Here is a 9,845-nt window from a genome sequence, read left to right on the forward strand (position 1 = left end):
TTTGGGAACAACTAGATGACGCGGTGCAAAAGATCCCAGACAAACACAACATCATACTTACGGGGGACTTCAATGCTCAAGTAGGAAAAGAGAAGAAATACAAAAATATTGTTGGAAACTACCCAGCGCACAATAGAACTAACCAAAATGGAGTCAGATTAGTAGAACTCTGCCAAGCGCATGGCTTGATCCTGAAATCCACAGCCTTTAAGAGACTACCCAGAAAACAGAAGACATGGACCTCACCAAACCCACACTTGGGTGAATTTCAACTTGATCATGTGGCGATAAAATGGAAACACCATACAGAAATACAAAATGTCAAAGTACTCAGAGGAGCAAACTTGGATTCTGATCACTATCTTTCTAAAATAAAACTCAAAATTATCCCCAAAAGGAAAGATAGAAACAGTAAACCCAAAAGCAGAAGATACGATCCAGAAAAGATAATGAATTCGAAGGAGTTTCCCCTCGCGACTCAAGATATAAGGAACCAAAATTGGGATCAAATGAAGGAAAGCCTACTAACCAAAGCTGAACAAATAGCACCTATAACCAAAATCAAAAAACACGCATGGTGGACAGAGGAATGTGACAAACTTATTGAGCAAAGAAAGAAAGCATGGCAACAGATGCAATCTCAGAAAAATGAATATAATAGGAAAAATTTCCTGAGTGTAAGAAAACTAGTGAGTAAAAACCTCAAAAGAATTAAAAAAGCACAAGAAGATCAACTCCTTTTGCAGATCAACGAAGACTTCAACAAAAACAAGACTGGGAGCTTTTACAGAACTTTTAAACAAAAAATAACCAAGTACAGCCCACCGACACTCCAATTACAAGATAAAAATGGTAATATTGCACACAACAACAGGGATAATTGCAAAATTTTGAGGGAATATTTCAGAAACCTTCTCAACTGTAAAGAACCAATTGAAAAAATGGATTTCAGCAACTCAACTTCAACAAGTCCTAACTCAGAACCACCCACCGTCGAGGAACTACAATCAATCATTTTGGATCTCAAAAACTATAAGGCTTCGGGAGAGAACCAAATTACAGCTGAACTGTGGAAAAATGTCAATAGAAATGCCATAGAATCTCTCCAAAACATATTTGAAGAAATATGGAAAACAGAAAGAATTCCGGATGAATGGAAGATGGCCCTCATTCACCCAATTCATAAGAGGGGATCCAGAACAGACCCCAACAATTACAGAGGGATTTTGCTCCTTGACGTAACATACAAAATACTGTCTAAAGTCCTTTTGAACAGAGCTGAACCCCAGCTAGACTGTCAACTTGGAGAATACCAGGCAGGCTTCAGAAAGGGAAGATCCTGCCCAGAACAAATTCTAAACTTCAAAAATCTTATGGCCTACCAAAAATCGAGAGCAAAAGCGTATGTCATCACATTCATTGACTTTCAAAAGGCGTACGACTCCATAGACAGGGAATCTCTAATCTCCATATTAAAAGAATTGAACCTAGACAATAAAACTACAAACCTAATTAGAGAAACCATCACCAACACATACTCCAAAATTAAATTTATGGGAGAACTCTCAGACCTATTTGAGATAAAAACTGGAGTACGACAAGGTGATGGACTCTCTCCATTGTTATTTAACTGTGCCCTAGAAAAAATAGTAAGAGAATGGAACAAGAAAATCAATAGTGGAATCCGACTAGGAACAAAAAACAAAGGCATCAAGGTTAATTGCCTAGCATTTGCAGATGATATGGCCCTACTAGCTGAAACATGGGAAGAAGCCAAAGAACAGATCCTCGAATTACAGAAACAAGCAGAGAAAATAGGCCTTAAAATTTCTTTTGAAAAAACCAAAATAATCACAAATATAAAAAAGCCAATGAAATATCTTAAAGTAAGAGACCAAAAGATCGAAATTGTTAAAGAATTCAAATATCTTGGTGAATGGATTAGCTGGAACGCCCTTGAGAAAAAAGCAATAGAATTAAGAAGAAACAAAGTTGAACTAGCCTTTCAGCTTACTAAAAATACTTATAATAAAAAGTCCCTCTCATGGAATTCAAAAATAAAACATTACAACACTGTCATTAAACCAGAAGCACTATATGCAGCTGAGACATTATCTATCACTAACCATGGCCCAATTGAAAGGCTAGAGATCAAAGAAAGAAAAATATTGAGAAAAATTTTAGGCCCCAAATTTCATAACGACAAACTAATTCATACCAAAAATGAAACACTCTACAAAACCACAGAAAAACTTTCGGATACAATGAGGAAAAGAAGAATTGAGTTTTATGGGCACATTCTCAGAATGAACCCAAATAGACTTACAAAAAGAATGTTTGACTACTTCAGGAATAAAAAATCCAAACCAAATTGGTTTATCCAAACAGAGAAAGACTTAAGAGAACTACACATCACAGAAAAAATGCTCACAGACAGGACCGCAAAAATGATAAGCAAGAACAGAAAAGAGGGATTCCAGTTCCAAAATGGAAAGAAAAGAACGATTGTCATCTCTGATGAGGAAAGAAAAGCAAGATCAGAAAGAATGAAACAGTACTGGGCGAAAAGAAAGGCACAGAACACACAGAAGTGATTGATTCAACGTACCCCAAAGTTGGGTGAAACGAAGAAGAAGAAGAAGAAGAAGAAGAAGACACATTGATGAAATTTGGGACTGAACTGAGAAACGTGGTTGCTTTGATGTGCTGAAGGAATTCTGACTTGATTTCAGATAAGTCATAAATTTAAGCACAAGATTGTAGTATCAGAAAGATACCTGTTGTGAAAAGAAGTTTTAACCTATTTCACTTTATAAGTTATTCAGACCAACATTAAGATTTTTCTGCTTTTCGGTAGCGAACCTTATATTGGAAGACTGAGCTGTGATTTGTTAGTAAAGAGGTAGTACATTGTTTTTTGGCAATAAGGTTAAGCTATCATATTGCCAAATAAAGAAATATTTAATTTACATATATGTAGTCGCAGAAGAATCTGAGTAGCACCGTGATGTAGCGGTTGTAATGTTAAACTGTTGCATGGAGGGTTGTGAGTTCAAAATTCACTGGGACTGTAAACTTTAATTTCTGTATTTGGTACGAGTACATTCTAGAAGTATCCACAAATGTCAAGAATCATTGTACTGGAATGTTCTGTAGCTGTATATATACTGTATGTGTTCTGGCAGGAGGCAGTTCCCTCTGTGCAAGTGCTGAATAAGCCATCGTTAAGTGAAGTTAGTGTTCGTCATTCAGCAAATTACACCTTCTTCTACGTGACACTATTCTGGTAGATAGGCTGGGTATTGGAGCTGGTGATAGCGCACATTATCGACGACACATTGGCTCCCATCAGGCCACGACAGAGCCGCCGTTTACGTAGTGAGAAACCAGAGTTCGAGCCATATTCAACAGATCACAATCTACCAGAGGCAGAAGAAGGAGAGGACGTTACGATGACAGCAACTGCGTACCACCACGTGAGACATCCTTCCAGGTTCTCTGGTGACGATGGCCGAGGTCCAAACAAGTGGCTGAAGATATATGAGTGTAGAACCAGATTTAACAAATGAGATGACACCGTTTGTTTGGCTAACGTATTTTTCTACTTGGAGGGCACTACCAAGCAATGGTATGAGAACAACTAGGATAAGTTCACAAGCTGGGAAGTATTCCAGGCGGAACTGCACAAGTATTTCGGCGACACACAACGACAGAAGTGCAAGGCTGAAGATAAATTAAAGTGCAGGGCACAGCGTTCAGGAGAAACTACAGCATCCTACATTCAAGACGTCTTGGATGACTGCATTACACATAGCTTGACGCCCCGCCTGGGCCTGTCAACACCAACATTGGACTGTTGGTGACTGGATACATGTTGCCTGGTCGGACGAGTCTCGTTTCAAATTTTATCGAGCAGATGAACGTGTACAGGTATGGAGACAACCTCATGAACCTGTAGGACCTCCATGTCAGCAGGGGACTGTCCAAGCTGGTGGAAGCTCTGTAATGGTGTGGGGCATGTTTGGTTGGAGTGATAAGGGATCTCTGATACATCGAGATATGACACTGACAGGTGACACAGACGTAAGCATCCAGTCTGATCACCTGCACCCATTCATGTCCATAGTGCATTCTGACGGACTTGGGAAATTCCAGCAGGACAATGCGACACCCCACAAGTCAAGAATTGTTATAGAGTATCTCCAGGAACACTCTTCTGAGTTTAAACACTTCCGCTAGCCATCAAACTCCCGAGACATGAACATTATTGAGGATAGCTGGGATGCCTTGCAACTTGCTGTTCAGAAGAGATCTCCATCTCCTCACACTCTTACGGATTTATGGACAGTCCTCCAAGATTCATGATGTCAGTTCCCTCCAGCACTACTTCAGACATTATTCAAGTCCATGGCACGTCGTGTTGCGGCACATCGGCATGCTCGTGGGAGCCCTACACGATATTAGACAGGTGTACCAGTTTCTTTGGCTCTTCAGTGTAGATTCTGGTCTCCTTAACGGAATAGTCTATTTCCTAGTCTAACCGTCCTGATCCCTCCCAAAAATTACGAAGGAGATCAGATGTACTGTGACGAAGCTGTCAGTAGATGTTATCGGGTATCTACTGGTGACAGCGTCTGATGCACATTGTCGGTGCCACTGTGAATTCTGCCTTAGGCTGCCAGTGACTGCATGGCTGGTCACACGTGCCTGGGTGAAGAGGAGGTCAACAGCAGTTTGATGCACTAGTACTGTTCTGCACTACTTGAGGGGGGGGGGGGGGGCTGAGAGTCTGTGGCGACCTAGCAGCGATTACATCGGCTCCTATAAGAAAATTCTCTGGTCAGCAGTGCAGCCCTGCCACAGGACTATCTTTGCAATTAGATTGTGGTGAAGTTCTGATGTATCGTTACTAAGCAGTGCATATTCTGTATTTGTGCTTACAGTCATAGCGTCGACATCCTCATATCGATCCTCTCCACATATTGTTTAGGTGTACCTGCATGCTTGCAGAATTAAATCAAACATACCTGCACTATCATACTTACAAATGAATTTAGACAATACTGTTGATTTTCAGTTGTCCTTCAAAGTTGAAAAATGAGGTTTTCCCGAATTATTACTTTAATTTAATGTTCTAATACCTATTGTATTGATATCGTAACAGTAAAGAACTGCTGTAACAAATATGTAAGAAAAGGCCATGCGCATAATCGCGGTTTGGGTGTCATGACGCTCAGTTCCTATTTGAGATTAGAACGTGGGGTAAAACGTTTCTGGTTTAACCTAGACCAGTCGGCATTTGTATAGCCACATGAACATCAGTCTTACTGCAGCTATATTACAGTATACTAAGCAAGATTCGAACGCCGAACTGGAGCTAACGACCAGGCAAATTGTGCTAATCGATAAATTCCTCTTGCAAACAATTGTAATTGGGCTGAAATTAATGCTCAGCTAACGGCAACATTTTTATGTGTTACTGTGCAAAAACGGTCTCCATGGTTAGGAGTCCACAAGCGAAAACAGTCACCCTTAAGTAACTTTGGACTGATACGACACTGATGGTTCAAATTTGATTCACCGGTGTATTGGACCTTGGTCAAAAATAAGTCTTATCTGTTTGAAAAAAATTGTTTCGTTTGCATTTTAAGCGCAAAAAAACGTTTTTCTGGAAGGTTTTTGAAGTGTACCACTTCTGTACTTTAAACTTGTGCGAATGGGTTCAAACTTTGCATGTCAGTAGACAAATCGATAAAGTCAAAACGAATTTTTTTTCTATCCAATAATCTTTATCCGTTGTCGAGATAGGATGATTAAAGGTTGATCTCATTGTAGCACCAAAATTAGTTCTTGCGTGAATTGAATGTGCTGAAATGGTTTAAAGAGAATCAAAGAAATAAAAATTGTATTCTTATGATAAACCTGAAAACTCGCTTTCAAAAATCTAGCTTGTTGTGGGTGAACTTAGGATATAATTTTATAGCAAGGACACAACACTTTTAATAATAGCGATCTTCTTCCTGTAATATCTAAAAGATGACTCATAGCAACAACAAAATCTTCATAGAGTAAAAGCATGGAGAATAAAAGAAACTCTTAGGAGCAAAGAAATTCACAACAGAAAACCAAGGACCACCGTAGGAGAGGAGAGGAAACACAGTTCTGATTTTTTACTGTAACACTTCCCCCCAATCAAACTGTGGTGCACTGAACAACTTTTAAATAAAAATAAGAAGTCAAAACACATTAGTTACGAAATCCTACCTTGGTACGCACTTCTTTAAATTTTTTTGATTTTAAAGGCTTTGTAAACATGTCACCAAGTTGATTTTCAGAACATACACATTGAATATTGATATCCCCGTTTTTTTAATTCCCACACAAAATAATACCGTACTTCAAGGTGCTTAGAATGTGTGTGAAACTCTATGTTTTTTCACTAATTTAACGGCACTTGCATTGTCAATGAACAATAGAGGCGCATTTATTTTTCCATTGATCTCCAACAGCAGTCTGTTGAGCCATATTAACTCCTTGGCTTCTTCACTTGCAACAATGACCTCCATCACAATGGTGGATAGTGCAACAGATTTCTGCAGTTAAGATGTCCACGATACAGCCATATCGCCAATCATTGCAACAAAACCATTTGTTGATCATCTTTTTTTAGTGTTGCCAGCAAAGTCAGCATCAACATAGGCACAAAGTTCACCGCCAGATGAAGTATAGAAGAGAAGTAAGTCTGGAGAACCACGACGATTTCTGAAAATACGTTTTACAGCGTTCCAGTCAGAAGAAGTGGGTTTAGCCATAGATCGAGCAACTTTTGAAACAGCATAAGCGAGATCTGGACGAATAGAGCATGCCAGGTACATTAATGATCCCACAGCCGAACAATAAGGAACGTTGTTGTCAAGAATATTGCTATATTCATTGTCTAATTGTTCATTATCGCACGGAGTTTTTTGTGGTTTTGAGTCAGCCATGTTAAAACGATGTAGACTCCTCTCTGTGTATGCTCGCTGTGAAATAAACAAGCCAGACTCGCGTTGCTCTATTTGCATACCTAAAAATGAGTCTAAGGATTCCACTGTTATTTTAAAATCAGACTTTAACATATCTAAAAATGAATTCACTGCACTTTCAGTTGTTCCTGCCATAAGTCCATCATCGACATAAATAACAATCAGCAATTTTTCTGTGTTGCTTTGTCGAACTAATAAAGTCATTTTTTGTCATGAATAAATTAAACTTATTACTCCAGCAACGAGGTGACTGCTTCAGTCCATACAATGATTTCTTGAGGCGACAAACACGACCTGACCTGAAACCTCCTGGCTGCACCATGTATATTTCTGTATCCAAGTCACCAAACAAAAATGCAGTTCTAACGTCGAATTGATCAAGTTTCAAATTATCTTCTGCTGCAATCGCTATTACAGCACGAATAGCATCATAACGAGCAACTGGACTAAAAGTTTCATCATACTCAAGTCCCGCAAGTGAAACATTCCACACACAACCAAACGATCAATCGATCCATCAGGTTTATATTTAATACGAAGTACTGATAGATTATCAATAACACGTTTTCCTGTAGGCAGTTCTACCAAGTCCCAGGTATCATTTTCTTTAAATGCCTTCATTTCTTCTTTCATCGCATTAAACCATTCATTGAAATTACTGCTTTCCATAGCTTCGTTGAAGTTTGTTGGTGCAAGCTTTCATGGACGCTTTTGTCAGGCAAACTAATGCATCTGCTTCTTGAGAGTGGTGAGGCTGGTATCCTAATTCGTAGTCACTAAATTTTACTGGGGAACGTATTTCACGAACTGGACGTCGATTTCGTAACTCATTCGAATATTCTTGGGCACTAGTTTCAATCTGATCAACAGTAGATTCACTTTTCTCTCCTGTTTCTTCAGGTACGGAATTAAATTCCAATTCAACCAAATTTCTAGTTGTACATAGCTTTTCTGGTTGAAAATCAACATTGCGTGATTTCGTCACACGATGTTTTGATGGAATCCACACTTTGTAACCATCTTTGTCATTTACATAGCCAATTAAATGACCAGGTATAGCCTTTTCATCAAACTTAGAACGAAATTTCTTTGACAAATTTTGACCCAAATATTCGTAGATAGCTAAAACTGTTCAACACTTTGCCAGTCCCCAATTCGAAAGATGTTTTCCCTCCAAAACTTGACTTCCCAGTACGATTGAGTAGAAAAACGGCTGTGTCACATGCATCAGCCCAAAATGATTTAGGTAACTTGCTAGACGTTGACACTGAGCGAGCTACTTCAACTATATGTCGATTTGCTTGTTCAGCAACACCATTTTGCTCAGGAGTGACTGGACACATAAAGCGAAACTCAATACCACGGTCCCGTAGCACAGCAACTACCGTTTTACAATTAAACTCTCTTCCACCGTCAGACCGAAATACTTTTACCTTATGACCAACAGCATCACTCTCGTTCAAAAATATTTTCAAATTGTTAGTCACTTCAGATTTATTTCGCATGAAATCTATCCGAACGAAACGAGAAAAATAACTTTGAAAATCACATAGCAACGAAAACCATTTGTAGAGTTAACAGACATGACTCCATTAAAATTTGCATTGATCAACTGGCGAAAGTTTGTGGCCGATCTCTGGGATGGCTAAATGGTTCACGGTGGGATTTGCCAAGTACACATCCATCACAAAACGATGTAGTATCAGGGCATGTAAGTGATGTGCCAAAACGTGAGAGCACATCTCGTACACGACGTTTGTCTAGATGACCGAGTCTCTCATTCCAATATTGTAGTTGTTCTTCTGAAGTTAAGTTAATCATTACTTGTGAATCCGGAGGACAAACTCGCATCTTCATAATGTATACTGAACCAACTAGTCTGCCTGTTACGACTATTTCAATGATAACACTTTTGTCGTCATAAGTCACATTATATCCACGTTGTGTAGCTTGACGGACAGAGAAAAGTTGATAGCAAAAAATATTCCTACAGTAGTTATAAGAAGCATTTGCAAAAATGTTTCACAGTTCACATTTTATGTGCGAAAAATCACGCATTTCCATATTAAATTGTGTTTCGTTAAATGTGTTGCTTTTTAAGTTCTGCATGTGGGTAGAATTTAAAAAACCGGTTATTGCAGTTGATTGTCGTTTAGTTGGTTATACATCAAATATTTTATTTGCCAGTGGCTCAAAAGCATCGCAAAATCTTTGGACTTCCAAAACAATGCATGTACCAAACCAGAATTATACACAGCCCTGAACAAAATTATATACTGTCTAACTGAGCATTTAAAGCTTTATCTATAACCATACAAAAAACTAAATAGCCCAAAAATCACTATAAAAATAACTGTCGGAAAGAGAGTATCTTATTTCCAATCAATAAAAAAATGTTTTACTGTGTTTTCTTCAGAAACTAACATGCTATCTTGTAGAAAATTTATTTTCAGAAAAACAAGCTTAAATACTCCACTTTTCGTACAGGACTAAAAATTTGATAGCATTTTGTCATCCATACATTCACTCACAACTGTTCTGCTTATTTTTGCTAATTACACTCATACTTAATTCGGACTTGTTGTTGCAGTATTTTGTGCCAAAATTGTTCACATCAGTTTTTCTACCAGTAGTTTCTTAATTTTCAATTTTTATTATTGAATACTTTAAATAAACAATACAAGAATTTTAAATTAAGAAATAATAACAAGGTATACGACTTTCAGGAGTTTATAACTGAATGTATTCCAAAACTATGGTCTGGTGAGCAGTATTTAACTGATGGAAGTCCTGAATGAAGTTTCAGATATGCAGTGCTGT

The sequence above is a fragment of the Schistocerca cancellata genome, chromosome 1 (assembly GCF_023864275.1).
Source record: "Schistocerca cancellata isolate TAMUIC-IGC-003103 chromosome 1, iqSchCanc2.1, whole genome shotgun sequence".
In the NCBI taxonomy this organism is placed as follows: Eukaryota; Metazoa; Arthropoda; class Insecta; order Orthoptera; family Acrididae; genus Schistocerca; species Schistocerca cancellata.